At 44.3% G+C, this 15,576-nt stretch overlaps 1 long non-coding RNA gene across 2 annotated transcripts; it reads left to right on the top strand.

Moving 5' to 3' along the window:
• The first annotated feature begins 7,136 nt into the window (after positions 1 to 7,136).
• On the top strand, positions 7,137 to 12,086 carry LOC127341109 (uncharacterized). 2 transcript variants are annotated; one of them, XR_007875266.2, is made up of 3 exons: positions 7,155 to 7,516; positions 8,724 to 8,831; positions 11,740 to 12,086. It is a non-coding gene; the product is annotated as an uncharacterized lncRNA (long non-coding RNA). The 2 variants fall into 2 exon arrangements; XR_007875268.1 differs by lacking the exons at positions 8,724 to 8,831; positions 11,740 to 12,086 and adding an exon at positions 8,291 to 8,670 and having other exon boundaries at positions 7,137 to 7,516.
• The last annotated feature ends 3,490 nt before the right edge of the window (positions 12,087 to 15,576 follow it).

Below are 15,576 nucleotides of genomic sequence, written 5' to 3'. Positions count from 1 at the left end.
TCGGCCTCGAGCTCCGACGACCGAGCTCCTCCTCCGCCTCGAGCTCCGACGACCACGCTGCCTCGAGCTCCTCCTCGGCCTTGAGCTCCGACGACCACGCTGCCTCGAGCTCCTCCTCGACCTTGAGCTCCGATGACCATGCTGCCGACACGCCACCTCGAACTCCTCCTCACCCTCAAGATCCAGATCTGTGCAAAAATAAAATAGGACTCGATTGCTTTCCGATTTTGAACTAGGGGGCTGCTTGTAAAAGCGTCCCCGCAAGGCTTTTTTTTTGTTTTCTGGAATAACTTACTACCGGCGCACTAGGCACGTGCGCCGGGGATAACTTGCGTTACTGTCGGCGCACCAGCTGGTGCGCCGGCGGTAAAGCCATTATCACCGGCCTGTTTCCACCGGCGGGCGCTGGTGCGCCGGCAATAGCCATTTTTGGTGCGCCGGCAATAAGGCTTTTCCTAGTAGTGGGAATATCTCCAAGTGTTGCAGCAGGTTGTGTAGGAGGAAGATTGTTGCTCTATGCTGGATCAGGAGCTGGAAGCCCATTTTTGTACAAATAACATCCATTTCTGTTATGATTAGGTCCACCACAATGACTGCAGTGCATTATTACCCCATGCTTGCTCATTCTTTCGCCTTCTCCTCTGCAGTCCACTTCACCAGCCTTTCTTATGTTCTTGGTTGGTCTTCCAACATGTTTCTTGTAGAAGGGTGGTAGAATGATAGGCCATCCCATTTGCTCCCACTCAGACCTGTCTTTGCATGGATAAACAATGTTGCCATATGCCCCCTTGTGCATGTCAATTGAATAGCACTTCTTAACTAGACTGAGTGGATCAATCCCATCCTTCCTGGCAACTGAAACTACATGTGGGCGGGGTATTCTAGATTTTTTCCATCTACTGCAAGTGCATGTCTTGGCCTTCAAATCAACAATGTAGTCGACAAAAGTTAAGCTGACCATGTCATACACTGCAAACAAACCATCCCCTACGTCATCAGCATAGCAGTTGTTGGATTACTCCACATGCTTCAAAACTCTCTTCTTTATCTTAGGGCAGATAGCACCTGGCCACTTCTTCTCCTCCTTCTGCTTGTTATAATTTCTACCCATGATCTAGGACTTGATTCTTTCAAACATAGACAGAACAGGGAGTTCTCTAGCTTCTAGGATATATCTATGTGACCAAATATAATTCATTAGTAGCAGTACAAGGATACAAGTACAAGGATAGAAGTTGAAAATGTACTGGTACAAACTTACTTGTTGAAAACTTCACAGTTGTTGTTAAGAAGGATATCACACTTTGGTAGGTCACTCTAAAAAGCCCTAACCCAGGTTTTAGGATCCAATTCATATAACCAAGCCCATGCTTCAGGATGTAGATCCTTCATTGCTTCCATGTTGGCCTCAAATCTGGTCACAGTGGTGCTTCTAGCAATCCTCCATAGCTGGTTCTTTAGAACATCTCCTCTAAATAATTGTTTGAAGTTCTGCCACATGTGCTTGACACAAAACCTATGTTGTGAATAAGGGAACACATGTTTGACAGCATTTATGAGGCCCTACAGAGTAAAGGCAAGTATTACTGCAAGTACAAGATCAAGTGAGAGCAAGAATAGATCCAAGTGACAACAAAAGCAATTATTACTGCAAGTACAAGTGACAACAAGAACACTAACAAATGACATGAATTACCTTCTTTTTGTCAAACGTGACAGTCCATGGTGTAGTGTTATCAATGCCTGGATCAGACTTGAGAGTCTCAAGAAACCATGTCCAATTGGCAGTGTCCTCCACTTAAACTGTAGCAACACAGCCATTTGGATCCATTCCTACTGTAGCTAACAGCTGACCTCTGTACCTAGTTTTGATGAAACAACCATCAAGCAAAATCACAGGCCTGCATCCTTCGAGAAACCCCTTATTGCTAGCGTCCAAGCACATGTAGCATCTCTTAAATCTGGAGTTTTCATCAAGTGAGACGTAGAAAGAACTTCCAGGATTGCTTCTTCTTATTTCATTTCCATAGTCCCACAGTAGTTTGTACTGCCCTTCTACATCACCATAGATGATCTTCATAGCTAGTCTCCTAGACCTCTGTAACATACATCTCCCTGGAGTCATATACCACTCCTTCTGCACTATCCTAGAAAAGTTCTTCATATTCATATCCTGATCAGCCTTGAAGTTCTCCAAATAATTCTCTACTAGGAAATTAGATGTAAATGAATGAACCTTGATATTACTGCCACAAGTGTGCTCACCAATGTACTTCTTTATCATAAAACATTTGGTGATGCTAGAATAAGAAGCACACAAGTACCAGCTCCACTCTTCTATACACCTCCCATTTAGCCTCTTCAAATCATTTACTGGTAACTTGATGCCTTTCCTATGCTTGCAACTGTAGGCTTGAATTGCTTTTCTCAAGAGTTGAACTAATTCAAATGTCTGTCCTACATGGAACTGTGGATAATCCAAGTCCACCCCCTTGAAGGTTTTGAATCTCAGTGGAGCTGTATCATCATCAGATTCTGGCCCCCATATATCTTCTTCCTCTGAATTCTCTTCCTTAATGCAAGCCTTTTCTTTACCTTTAAATGGTACAGGTTCTGCCTTTTCTATCCCTTTGACAGATTTGGTTGTTGAGGTATTTATCTCTGGAGTAACCCTTCTATCATCATCTATATTGTCCTCAAATAAATCATCACCACCATCACTTATATCATACTCCGAATCAACAATCTCCTCTGGATCAAAGTCCGAGTCTTGACCATCTTCATCCTCTTTTTCTTTGACTGTGTCAGCTTCATCTACTTCAAAAGAAGGGACAGTCTGGCTTCTAGCCCTCTTCCTCTGCCTTGTTCTTGCACCAACAGACTGATCTTCTATCAGCACATTCTATGGCGAAACAACTTGCAAAGGGACATGGAAATGTTCTTCCGCTTCATCGACATGTTCGATAGCTACAACCTGAACATGGCTCTCTGGTTCAGTGTTTGCTGATGGTTTTGCAGGGCTAATTACAGGTGGAAGAGTGGTCACTGGATATTCAACAACATCAGCCCACTACCTTGTTGTCAGACTGTCATCATGATCCAAATACAGAGATATGAAGTGATTTCCAATGTCAACAAAGGTCAACATCCTCACACTGTCATCTTCATCTGCCAGCTCTCTCAGTCCATTCCTTGCAATGGTTAGAAAAGGAATGCATTAATGAACCTTGATTCTGCCAGACATCTCGTACCCAATCTCCTCTATAATATGCTCAAGCAATCCAGGAGACCAGCTGACGATGTCAAGATCATCACACCATATGACACTTCCACTGGCATAGCTTCGGTTAGAACCATTGCCAAGAAAATAGCCCCCATGATTTATTTCAATCAAGAAAAAATAGTTGCGGTCTCCTGCGACAAGAATACATGCATCAATTCACTAACTTTGTTCCCACAAATAATCACTAACTTCGATTTCCACAAATCCATCTAAACCCTACCCCCAAACCTCTGCCCAAAACCGTACTACCCGAGTTATCCTCTGCTATTGATAAAACACACCATAATAATCAGAGAAAACTAGATTCGAGCGTTCAAAACCTTAATTGCAGCGAAAAGGCACGACTTTGTGACCAGATTAGGTCAAGTTTTGGGGCTTACCGTATATGGGAGCTGGAGCTCCTTCCGGCCGCCGGCGAGGCGGCATCTCCTCCTCCCCCGACAATGCTTGCTGCGGCGCCTCGACCCTCACCAACCGCACGGCGATGGCGTCTCCGCGAAACCCCTCTCTGCTGTGCTAGGGTCGCATCGTTCCCTCTCCTCCCTCCTCTTTTCCTTGGAATGAACATGCAAGTGACGAACAGAGCGGCGTAATGACGGGAAGTTGCGTAGTGGCGGAGGAGCTAATCAGCTTGTCACAGAAAGGAGAGGGAATTCGGAAAAATGTCACGGAGCAGCCGAGGCAAGACACATCCATCCTGCCAAGTGGGACTCGCACCTTGCCATGTCGCCTCATACAGACCGGCTCCTGGGCATGGTTACCGTAGAAAACCACCGCAACGTCTTTAATTACCGTGACTTCGTATTCCAATTGTACGGTGACTAATACGAGCCACGCTTACAAGTCAGTGGACTATTCATGCATTTTACCCCTGAAATATAGTGTGATTCGTTAATTTATTTCTGGTCTCCATCAATTCTAGCATCAAATAAGTAGAAATTATATTATTTTGTATCTCCTCAAGGCGACCGAGGGAGCGAACCCTAGCGGCCCACCGCCGCCACCCTCCTCCCTCCCACTCTCCCCTCGCCACTCCTAGAGGTCGCTGCCAAACAAGGCTGCGCGGCACCGATGATGGGGGCGGTGGGGATCTCGTCTCCCGACGGTGTCATGGAGGAACAAGCCGGTGGTGGGGGTATCTTCTCCGCGTCTTCCTTTACATTTGCAGCAGTTCAAGTAAGGGCGGTGACCCTTGATCTCCTGCGGCTGGACCGTAGTGGGAGGCGCAGTAGTGGGATGGTGTTATGACGATGCGGGAAGGCGGGGTGCGGAGGTGCCCGTGCTGCTCCCGTGGGGGCACATCGGCTAGAGTGGCGGCTCTCCCACGTGGCCACGGGCTGCGGAGGCAAGGAAGGGGGCCAGGCACGGTGGATATTGGGCGGCTTCTAGATCTGCCAGCCTCTTCGATAGCGGTATCGCTGCAATGTCCAGGTGATGGCGGCTGCGTGCCATGCACGTCATATAGGCGGCGCGTTGTGGCAGCAGATGCCCTAAGTTGTTGGCGGCGCATGAGTTTTGGAATTCGGGAGGCGGCTCTGGTTCTTCCACGGTGGTGGACACCGTGGTCATGTGGATGGCGCGGTGGCTGGATATTCGATTTGGTGATAGCCTTCAGCTCCGTATGTCGAGGTCGTGTGGACTGCTCCTACATGTAAATTCCTAGGGGGAGGCGGTTCTTTTTTTTCACATCCATTTTTTCGTTTGATTAAGCAAGCAGGGCAGAAAACAACGTGCTGTGTTTATATTTGGAGGAAAAAATCGACCATTGATCAAATCTAAAACAGTCGAATGTCAAATAGACTCTCCCATAATAGTGCCTGTGCTACCGACTAATCAATAACAACTCGTGGAATCTTTATTTGACCCGCAACCCTTATTCGTCCATAGGTTTAATAAACAATAAGAGTGACACGATTGGCCGCGCGAGATAAAAGAAGATTAGCCCTATTGTCGGCAGTACACATATTCATGTTTGGTTAGCTGTGGAGCTAAAGGTGGTAGCTCAAAGGCAATTGATGCAGAACCACATATTGTAACGTGAATTAACATCAGTTACACGTGTTGAAAATATGCCCTAGAGGCAATCTGTTATGATATATTTCCTAGTGTATTTATAAAGTTTAAATTGTGTTTGAATCAACATTAATTATTCGTATCATCGAACATGTGATTTGGTTGTACAACTATGTATTTAAGATGTTTGTTCTAAACTGTCCTTAGTCGGAAAGGTTATGCGGACACATAACCTAGACTAATGTATGAGTCGGCTGATGACTCGGTTCAACTGGTCATGGTCATGGTGATGCCAATCCGACTTATACTGACTCGGCAAAAGTGTTTAGTGAGTCAGACTGACCCACCACTACAGGAAATTCGGTCTATTGCAACAAAAATTATTGCAACGCCAAGTTTTTGTGGCAGTAATTTGCAGTATTACCACAAAGTTTGGTTTTGTGGTAATAGGAGCATGTATTACCACATGTTTTGCAGTGTTGCGTTAACCCATCAAATTGTTGCAATAGAGGCTAGTTAGTGCAATGAAATGACGGTTTGTGGCAACAGTCTAGATATATCGCCACAATTTTATTCCGTTGCCATAAGGTCTTTTTTTGTGGCACTAGAAAACGGTTATTGCAACAAAACGACAATTCGATGCAATATTCTGGAAATATTGCCACATTGTTTTCCCATTGCTAGAAGGTCTTTTTTTTGTGGTAATAGAAAATAGATATTGCACCAAAATTCCTATTTGTGGAAATTGTCTAGATATATTGCCACAATTTAATTCCATTGCCAGAAGGTCCTCCCTTTGTGGCAATATAAAATAAATATTGCAACAAAATTTCCATTTGTGGCAAGTGTCTAGATATATTGCCACGGATTCATTCCATTGCCAGAAGTACTTTAGTTGTGGCAGTAGAAAATAGATATTGCCACAAAATATATAGGTGTGGTAATATTTCACACTTATCGCCACAACACTTTGTTGTTGCCATATTGGATATATTATTGCAAAAATTTTAGAAGGCCCACACGTCAAACCGTATTAATGTTATATTTTAATATGTTTAGTTTTATGTTGGCAACTAGAATGATTTTTTTGTTGGGCACTGCTTAGGGCAGCAATAGAAAGCAGTAAAAAATAGACTTTCTCATATGTCGAACTCACCATCTCATCTACAACGTAGAGAGTGCAAACTATTCAACTAGAGAAGCTTTGCTGCCACTAGCTCGCGCCGCGGAACTCAAGGTGACGATGTCGGCCGTCCTGAACACCGCGTGCTCATGCCGCCGTGGCACAAGTCAAGGCAACATTGGCTATCCTGGATGCTGCGTGATTGCGTCACCGTGGCGCAACTCAAGGCGATGTCGGTCGGCCCGGTCACCGCATGCTCGCGTCGCCATGGCGTAACTCAAGGCGGCGATGTCAGCCGGCCTGTACACCGCTTGCTCGTGCCACCGTGGGGCAACTCAAGATCTATTTTTCTTTTAGCTGACATAACTATTGATACGATAGAAAATAGCCAAAACAAATAGTACAGATTATCTTACAGATTTATTATTGTTATACTTTGGGATATTGCTGAAATGAGATTACATGTCACCATGAAATAATTTTTATTTCTTTTCACAAGAAAACTATATTTATTATAATTAATGTAGGACATATACGGTATTATCTGCAGCAGCAGAAATATGAAAAAAAATCCAAGGCGAAATTGTGTTTTCCCTCCAAAATGTAGAGCCAATTTTCTATCGAAATTGAAAGCCGCCTAAAGAATTTTGGCTTACCGCTAACTAATTCGTATTTGTAGTGGATTCCCACCAATACTATTCAGTTTCCTGCTAGACACCACCATAAAACTTCCATAAACTAATATACTGAGTACTCAGTAATAGAGAGAGAACATGGCGACCGACCGCTCTCGCCCAGGCGACGCGCCGCCCCCTCCCCATCGACGGCGCCCACTTCGGCACCGTCGTCCACCACTCGGGCACTTGTCTGCGTCTGCCCCAGGCGGCCCCTGTCCCCGCCGCCGGCTTCCATCCCCGCAGGTATGTGCCCCGTGGTGGTCAACTTCTCCATCCTCAGGGCGGATCTGGATAAGAAAACTCAAAATGTGATGGAGCAAGACAAACGGGCGGCGGGATCTCATCTGTCTCTGTTTCATCCTCGAGCCGCCGGAAGAATAGATTTATTGTTGCCATCTCTCTGCGTGGCTAGGACCTCAGGTCGGATCTGATTCCCTTTATCTGATTCCCTTTAGTGCTTCACGTGGCATGTGTACGTGAGATTTCCCTTGTCCCTATTCTTTCTGTGTCTTCCCTCTACATCTAATGTAGGTGTGATTGCAAATTGATCATCTGTAGTTCTGTACTATAGACGGTTTTAATTTGTCTACATCACTTGATCTGTAGTGTGCTGTGCAGGCTCCAGCTAGATTCATATACTTTGCCCCGGTTCCTATTATTCTCGTTTGTGCCCTCCACATATGTGTTGCCTAGTGATTGAAAAATGCTAATTAATATTTGTGAGATATTAATTTGCTTCTGGATCCTAGTTAGATAGGGCTAAATCTCTCGATCTGTAGTGTGCTCTGCAGTTGCAACTAGCTGCATATATCATTTTTCACTACTTAAATGACTCGTACTTGTGTGGCTTAGCCTATGCATGTTGAGGTGTACATACACATACACGGTTATCATCAGTTTTATACTAGCTTTGCTGATGCTACCTTTTCTTCAGTTGAGATGAACTAAGTACTTTTCAGTAATTCCTGTTCAGTTTTATTTACGCATCTAAATAATTCATACACTTCAGAATGGTTTGTTCTTGTATTCAAGTGGATGTTAGGGACCGTTTGAATTTTGATTTCCTTTTGAGTTATGTCTCTACTTCATCTTATCAATTAACAATGTTTTTGGATATCATGTATGGTTTATCTAATTACTCTTCACACGGTAACCACAGTAGAAAAACTAAAATTTGCTTATGCTATGTATCAGGGTTCAAGAAACCAGAGAATACCAGCCAAATTTACTGAGAAACAATCAACCTTATCATGGCACATGATCCTACTCGGATGGCTAACTCCAACAACCTAGCTTTGCAGTATGCTTTCTGGCCAGATTTAAAAAGGAAGGATCTTATCATGTGTATGTTATGTATTCAGAAAGTCCATGCTGGAGTAGGAAGGTTGGTGCGTCACCTTACTGGAGGTTCAAGTGATGTGAAGAAGTATCCTGAGTCAACCGCGGAAATTCAGAAGACATTTGTAGCTACTTATTAGATAGAAAAAAATTTTAAAGCCATTGATCGAGATTTAGATGAGAAAAAGTTACTGCAAAATTTTCTAATTAAGATCAGGCTAGAGATGACTTGAGAAGGAGCTTCTGGATTTTACTTTTAATGATGTTCATGCTAAGTCTACTCTCGCAGGTACATGCAGACCTCAAATACTGGTGTGGCTTTGGGTATATGCAACATATGTGTGCTTCTAACCAATTTGTGTAAGCTGCTAAAACTCATCCCAGTCATCCATCGAAGGTAATTGAAACATTATAATGCAGTGACTTTGATGACTAAAATTGTTCCTTGTACATGCACAATCTGTGATGACTGAATTTGTTTCCCAAAGCATGGAAATTATTTAACTGTCTCATCATAAGGTGATGGAAAAGAAATAATAAGAAAGATGCAAGTTCATTTGTGTAATTAGTTCTCCATGACACATAACTTTTAGCTGAACACATAGAGTGTGATAATTTCCAATGTTTGGATGGACCGTCTACTTCTTTTAAGCCTATACATCCGGAGAAATAGCCTAAATATATTTTAATAATTGATAACTTAAAAGTAAACTAGGACAATGCCCGCGCGTTGCTGCGGAAGAGCAAAATACTTAAACTTTAAAATTAAAAATTGTTCTAACAACATAGCAAAGTACTGCTTGAATAAGTTTATAAGATGAGTGCAGAAAAAGAATAAAAAATGTATATATACACCTGAAGATATAAGTCGGATCCGTGAGATGGATCAGGAACAATGTTCATTACCTTTGTGGAAACTCCAATCATAATGATAAAAATATTTTCGTATTGTAGTCATCATAAATGATTGAAGTGCTAGAAAAACTATGTTAAGCAAAACTGACTTTGCGTCAGAGAAGAAAAAAATTTATTGCGTGGTAACTACCTGGCAACTGAACTATTAACTGAAAATGTAGCTAGCATGAGTGACTTTACCCGCAAGGTGTTTATTTGGTTCTCTATCAAACACTTAGCACCAGCCTCATCTGTTGATCCTATTCAATCACAAAATACATATGAACCCATATTCCAGTGCCTAGCAAAACCGAATGAAAATACATTGATTAGAGAAAATTTGCTGAGATGCAGAATCAAAAATATGGTACAACAACTTCGAAATTCAGAATCAAAACTGAAGCGTTTTCATCCACATCTAAATGCGCACACAGAGGGAAGAAAAATTATGCCATAAGCTGAGGCAATATAACCTGGCTCCCACTCGTAGGCAGTGCCATTCCCCGGCCGGGAAGGAATTATCAGGAGGAGGCCAAAATCGTTGGCATCTCCCCATCCATGAGCGCCCGGCTGCAATTTTGTGCAATTTTCAGTAGCACGCGGACCCAATGGAATTCCTTTCAATTTCTCTCCCATTCACTTTCCCCTTCCTCTTTGTTCACACTCACGCAAGTAGGAGACGAACAACCGCATCTGCTCATGCCAATCATCCTCGCATCAATGATAGGTACGCGCGCTGTGGTGCAGCAAGAAAAGGACGGCGACGAATTCGCGTATCTGCTCCGAATTTGTCCGATTTGCAGTGTGGTCTCAGAGTCCATCTGCTTGACTGCTTCTTGGGTTATGTCGTCTAGAGCCCGCAGCGCCCGCCATGGCCACCTGACGAGATCGTTCTAGTTAGATTTCGGCCGCCATGGCCTCGACCCCGAGCCGCCGTCGGGCATGGACTTTCTTTTCGAGCTTGTAGCGCCCGTCATGGTCCGCGATCTTGACATCTCGCGTGGCATCCGACGAACTTGTTTGTGCTGTTCCATCCGGATCCAGCGTGATCCAGCGGCCCTCCGTGTTTTTTCTGTAGTGACAAATCCAGTAACCTCTCCTCTGAACAAATCGAGGCGCGGCGGGTGTATGAGCTCGAAGCCTGGCGAAGACTGCCCACCACCTCGTCAATTTTGCTTCCGTCCGTCATGGTCGCTAGGACGCGTCGCTCGATTTCGATTTCAATCGATCTGAGAAAGCAATAGGAAGTCGATGTGGAGTCGTGCCTGGTTTGGTCTCTCCTGGCGTCTCCGGGGTGGACTCAAGCGACCCGCCAGGGAGAGCTGCGTGCGTGGCGTGAGCTACGGTGGAAATACAAATGAACCGGTACCATGGCATTAGTGCGTTATATGTGATTTGGTGGGAGGGCAAAACGGTCCCAAAAAAAGCGTTGACGATAGCCCCACTTGAATAGTCAGTAACTGAGCACCTTGCCGCTTACATTGATGATCTCTCGAGTAGCGGTCGCCACATTTAAAACACACTCCTCAATCACTGCTTGACAGAAACGATGCCAGGAAACTTGCACGTTGAGTTGGCGATAGGCTTGCAACCACAGTGCGGCATGGCCATCGACATAGAGCGAAGTTGTGGTCACCCAGTTCTGTGGCCTGACGTTGTACATGTCGAAGTAGGCCAAACACCGATCCAACCAAATAGTAGGTAGAGATCCATCAAACCTTGGGAAATCATGTTTGGGAGGTTTAACATACCCTCCATCCTGCTCCCGCTCACGGTGTATCGCCGGGTCAGCATTTGGACGAGCTTGTTGTGTGCACGGCATCTCTGAAATTAGTGGCGGCCCATCGAGATCTCGCACCTGCCGCACCGACCGCATAGTGGGGCCTGGGATCGGCTTGGAGGACGCGGAGAAACAACTATTTGGTCTCCGACGGTGGCTCAGTCGTATCTGGCCTAGTGGAGAGCTGCCCCTGCTAGTCTCGGCGCGGCGTGAGCTCTGTGGTCGTGCGCAGCTTCAGCGTTGGTGGTGGAGCGATGGAGCCATTCGTTCGGCCAGGGTGGGAGAAGAAAAATAACAAACCGGGAAGTGTGAGAAAAAGAATAAACGAACCGGTATGGCATGGCAGGTGTTGTATTATGCGATTTGGTGGGAGAGCAAAACGGTCCGAAAAAAAGCGTTGACGAAAAATTCTGACAGAAACCTTAGCTCCTTTATTATTAGGTATAGATTGCAGCCTGACATATGTTAGTAGTTCTGGTAATATGGTGACGTAGCATAACCATCTCCCAGATCCCATGATGCGGTGATTCTAACCTGTCTAACCAGATGGAAAACTGCATCAAACTAAATTAGTCGCTTTATGAAAACCTCAATATTATATAACTTACTCTGCTTGCTCTATCTTTTGCAGAACGGAAATATATTAGTGAAGTAAAGTGAAGTGAAGATCACATGGAGCACACATGTCTTGAAGCTTTGCATAGGACCATGAAAAAAAAAGAATTATTATGGATATCAAGTTTTTATTCATTTAGTTAGATTTCTTACCTCTAGAAGACCCTGAAAAAAAAGAATTATTATGTATATTAATTTTTTATTCACCCAGTTAGATTTCTTACCTCTAGAACATCTAATATGTATTTTTCGGATACTAAATGTATGATTGCTACAAAAATTTCCCTCGTTGCGATAAGTATTTGGCACCATGAAATTGGATTTTGTTGAAATAGAGTATCGCCACCAAATGTTCAAATTGTCGCAATACCTTCCCGCCACAAAAATTTGACCCTTGCCATATCTATTTATTGCCACGAGTGAAATATTTGTCGCCATAAGTTAATACCATGAGCGGTAGCGGTCCGTGGCAAATAGCTAATGCCACAAATCAGAAGATGTTGCTATAGGTTATTGCCACGGTTCGCTATTGCCACGAAAGGACGTGTGCCACGAAACATAGGTCGTTGGCATAGGTTATTGCCACAAATGTCTATCACCACAAACTGGCAAACGCCACGATTTGGTTGCATGTTGTGTTAAGCTATCTCGACAAACCGAATTGTGGAAATAAGTGAGTGCTGCCACAGAGAAAAATGTGGCAACTTCCCACATGGTTGTTGCAATAGAGCACTTTATTGCCATGATTGCATTTTCGTTGCAATAGCCTATTACCATACGATTAATTGCAACGCTTGCCAACAAACACCATTTCGTGGCAATAGGTGCATATTGCCACAAAACGGCATCTATCGCAACAATTGTTTTCGTTGCAATAGACCCGATTCCTTGTAGTGCACATTCAGACGCAACGAGCAAGTTGCCATTTGTTAGTCTCAAGCAATGGAATCCCTAGACTTGAGGTCTTCGCATGATCCGAGTTGTGGATCGGCCGAATTAGGGTCGGTCAAACGTTGTTCCGTAGCTGGGCAGTTACAAATGTAGATTTTGGCCTGGTTGTGAGTAAGGTTGCATGACGTGGATAACCAAAATGGTATTTGCCCCTCCAACTTGGAGAGATATTCTATGGGCCCTCTCGAGTGATACGATTCGGAAGCATAGCCATACATGACTCGGCTAAGAGTTAGCCGAGGAGTCGGACTAAGTGTTAGTCTAGTGAATCACATATCACGGATTGAGAAGAGAGTTAAGTTATTAAAGGGATGACAATGACTCGCCTATATATTAACAAGGTATATCATGAGGCAAAGGGACTCGGACGAATTGTCACATTGAGAAAGGTTCGTCTTATGACTTTACGATACTCGGGAGCAGGCACGTTCTGCTAGGATCCACTGCCGACTGACTCTAACTGTGTCCGGGTTATCATGAACCTGCAGGGTCACACACTTAAGAGAGAGGAGCCAACCGGATGTGATCCGCCTAACATGAGCCGGCTGGGTTGGACCTAAGCCAGACAGGGACCGAGCACTAGTAGAAAAAGAGGCTTCGGTTCAAAGCTGCCCGGAGCTTTAGCACCGGTTAGGTTACGAACCCAGACTAAAGGGTGCATTAGCACCGGTTCAAGAGGCCAGAGCTTTAGCACCGGTTCGTGCGGAACCATTAGCACCGGTTCGTGCCACGAACCGGTGCTAAAGGGTTCGCGCTCGACGCCAACCCTTTAGCACCGGTTCGTGGCACGAACCGGTGCTAATGGTCTACCCTTTAGCACCGGTTCGTGTCACGAACAGGTGTAAAAGGGTTTTTTGCTCCCCACGCACTCCACACCCACCCCCCGGTGGATCGACTTTTTTAGCTTTGTAAAATATAAAAGAAAATGATAGAAAATTCAAAAAGTAAAATATTTTGAAATTCCTGTATCTTACGCAACCAACTATTATGGAAAATTAACGAATTTGAATTTCAACTTTTTTTGCAGAAAGAGTTTAGAAAAAGGTAAAACGGCTTTTTTGGTTGCATACGACGTCGAAAAAACGTATAATATATGAAAATGATCGTGGGAAAAAGTTACATCCGAATTCACCCGGGTTTACCCGGTTAGCTAATTTTTAGATTCTCAAAATTCCAAATGGAAATATGAAAGCAGGAAGATTTTAGTTTTTGCCAGAAATTCAGGATTTTATATTTTTTTAGTTTTTTTAAAAAATTAAATTAATAATTCTTTCCTACATGGAACTGTGGATCATCCAAGTCCACCTCCTTGAAGGTTTTGAATCTCAATGGAGCGTATCATCATCAGATTCTAGCCCCCATATATCTTCTTCCTCTGAATTCTCTTCTTTAATGAAAGCCTTTTCTTTACCTTTAAATGGTACAGGTTCTGCCTTTTCTATCCCTTAGACAGATTTGGTTGTTGAGGTATTTATCTCTGGAATAACCCTTCTATCATCATCTATATTGTCCTCAAATAGATCATCATCACCATCACTTATATCATAGTCCGAATCAACAATCTCCTTTGGATCAAAGTCTGAGTCTTGATCATCTTCATCTTCTTTTTCTTTGACTGTGTCAGCTTCACCAACTTCAAAAGAAGGGACAGTCTAGCTTCTAGCCCTCTTCCTCTGCCTTGTTCTTGCACCAACAGACTGATCTTCTATCAGCACATTCTATGGCAAAACAACTTGCAAAGGGACATGGACATGTTCTTCAACTTCATCGACATGTTCGATAGCTACAACCAGAACAGGGATCTCTGGTTCAGTGTTTTCTTATGGTTTTGCAGGGCTAATTACAGGTGGAAGAGTGGTCACTGGATATTGAACAACATCAGCCCACTACCTTCTTGTCAGACTGTCATCATGATCCAAATATAGAGATATGAAGTGATTTCCAATGTGAGCAAAGGTCAACATCCTCACACTGTCATCTTCATCTGCCAGTTCTCCCAGTCCATTCCTTGCAATGGTTAGAAAAGGAATGCAGTAATGAACCTTGATTCTGCCAGACATCTTGTACCCAATCTCCTCTATAATATGCTCAAGCAATCCAGGAGACCAGCTGACGATGTCAAGATCATCACACCATATGACACTTCCACTGGCATAGCTTCGGTTAGAACCAGTGCCAAGAAAATAGCCCCCATGATTTATTTCAATCAAGAAAAAATAGCTGCGGTCTCCTGCGACAAGAATACATGCGTCAATTCACTAACTTTGTTCCCACAAATAATCACTAACTTCGATTTCCACAAATCCATCTAAACCCTACCCCCAAACCTCTGCCCAAAAGTGTACTACCCGAGTTATCCTTTGCTATTGATAAAACACACCATAATCATCAGAGAAAACTAGATTCGAGCGTTCAAAACCTTAACTGCAGCGAAAAGGCACGACTTTGTGACCAGATTAGGTCAAGTTTTGGGGCTTACCGTATATGGGAGCTAGAGCTCCTTCCGGCCGCCGGCGAGGCGGCATTTCCTCCTCCCCCGACAATGCTTGCTGCGGCGCCTCGACCCTCACCAACTGCACGGTGATGGCGTCTCCGCGAAACCCCTCTCTGATGTGCTAGTGTCGCATCGTTCCCTCTCCTCGCTCCTCTTTTCCTTGGAATGATCATGCAAGTGACGAACAGAGCGGCGTAATGAGGGGAAGTTGCGTAGTGGAGGAGGAGCTAATCAGCTTGTCACAGAAAGGAGGGGGTATTCGGAAAAATGTCACGGAGCAGCCGAGGCAAGACACATCCATCCTGCCAAGTGGGACCCGCACCTTGCCACGTCGCCTCATACAGACCGGCTCCTGGGCACGATCACCGTAGAAAACCACCGCAACGTCTTTAATTACCGTGACTTCGT

Source organism: Lolium perenne, chromosome 3 (assembly GCF_019359855.2).
Source record: "Lolium perenne isolate Kyuss_39 chromosome 3, Kyuss_2.0, whole genome shotgun sequence".
NCBI classification, from domain to species: Eukaryota; Viridiplantae; Streptophyta; class Magnoliopsida; order Poales; family Poaceae; genus Lolium; species Lolium perenne.
This window is presented reverse-complemented; position numbering and strand designations above follow the sequence as displayed.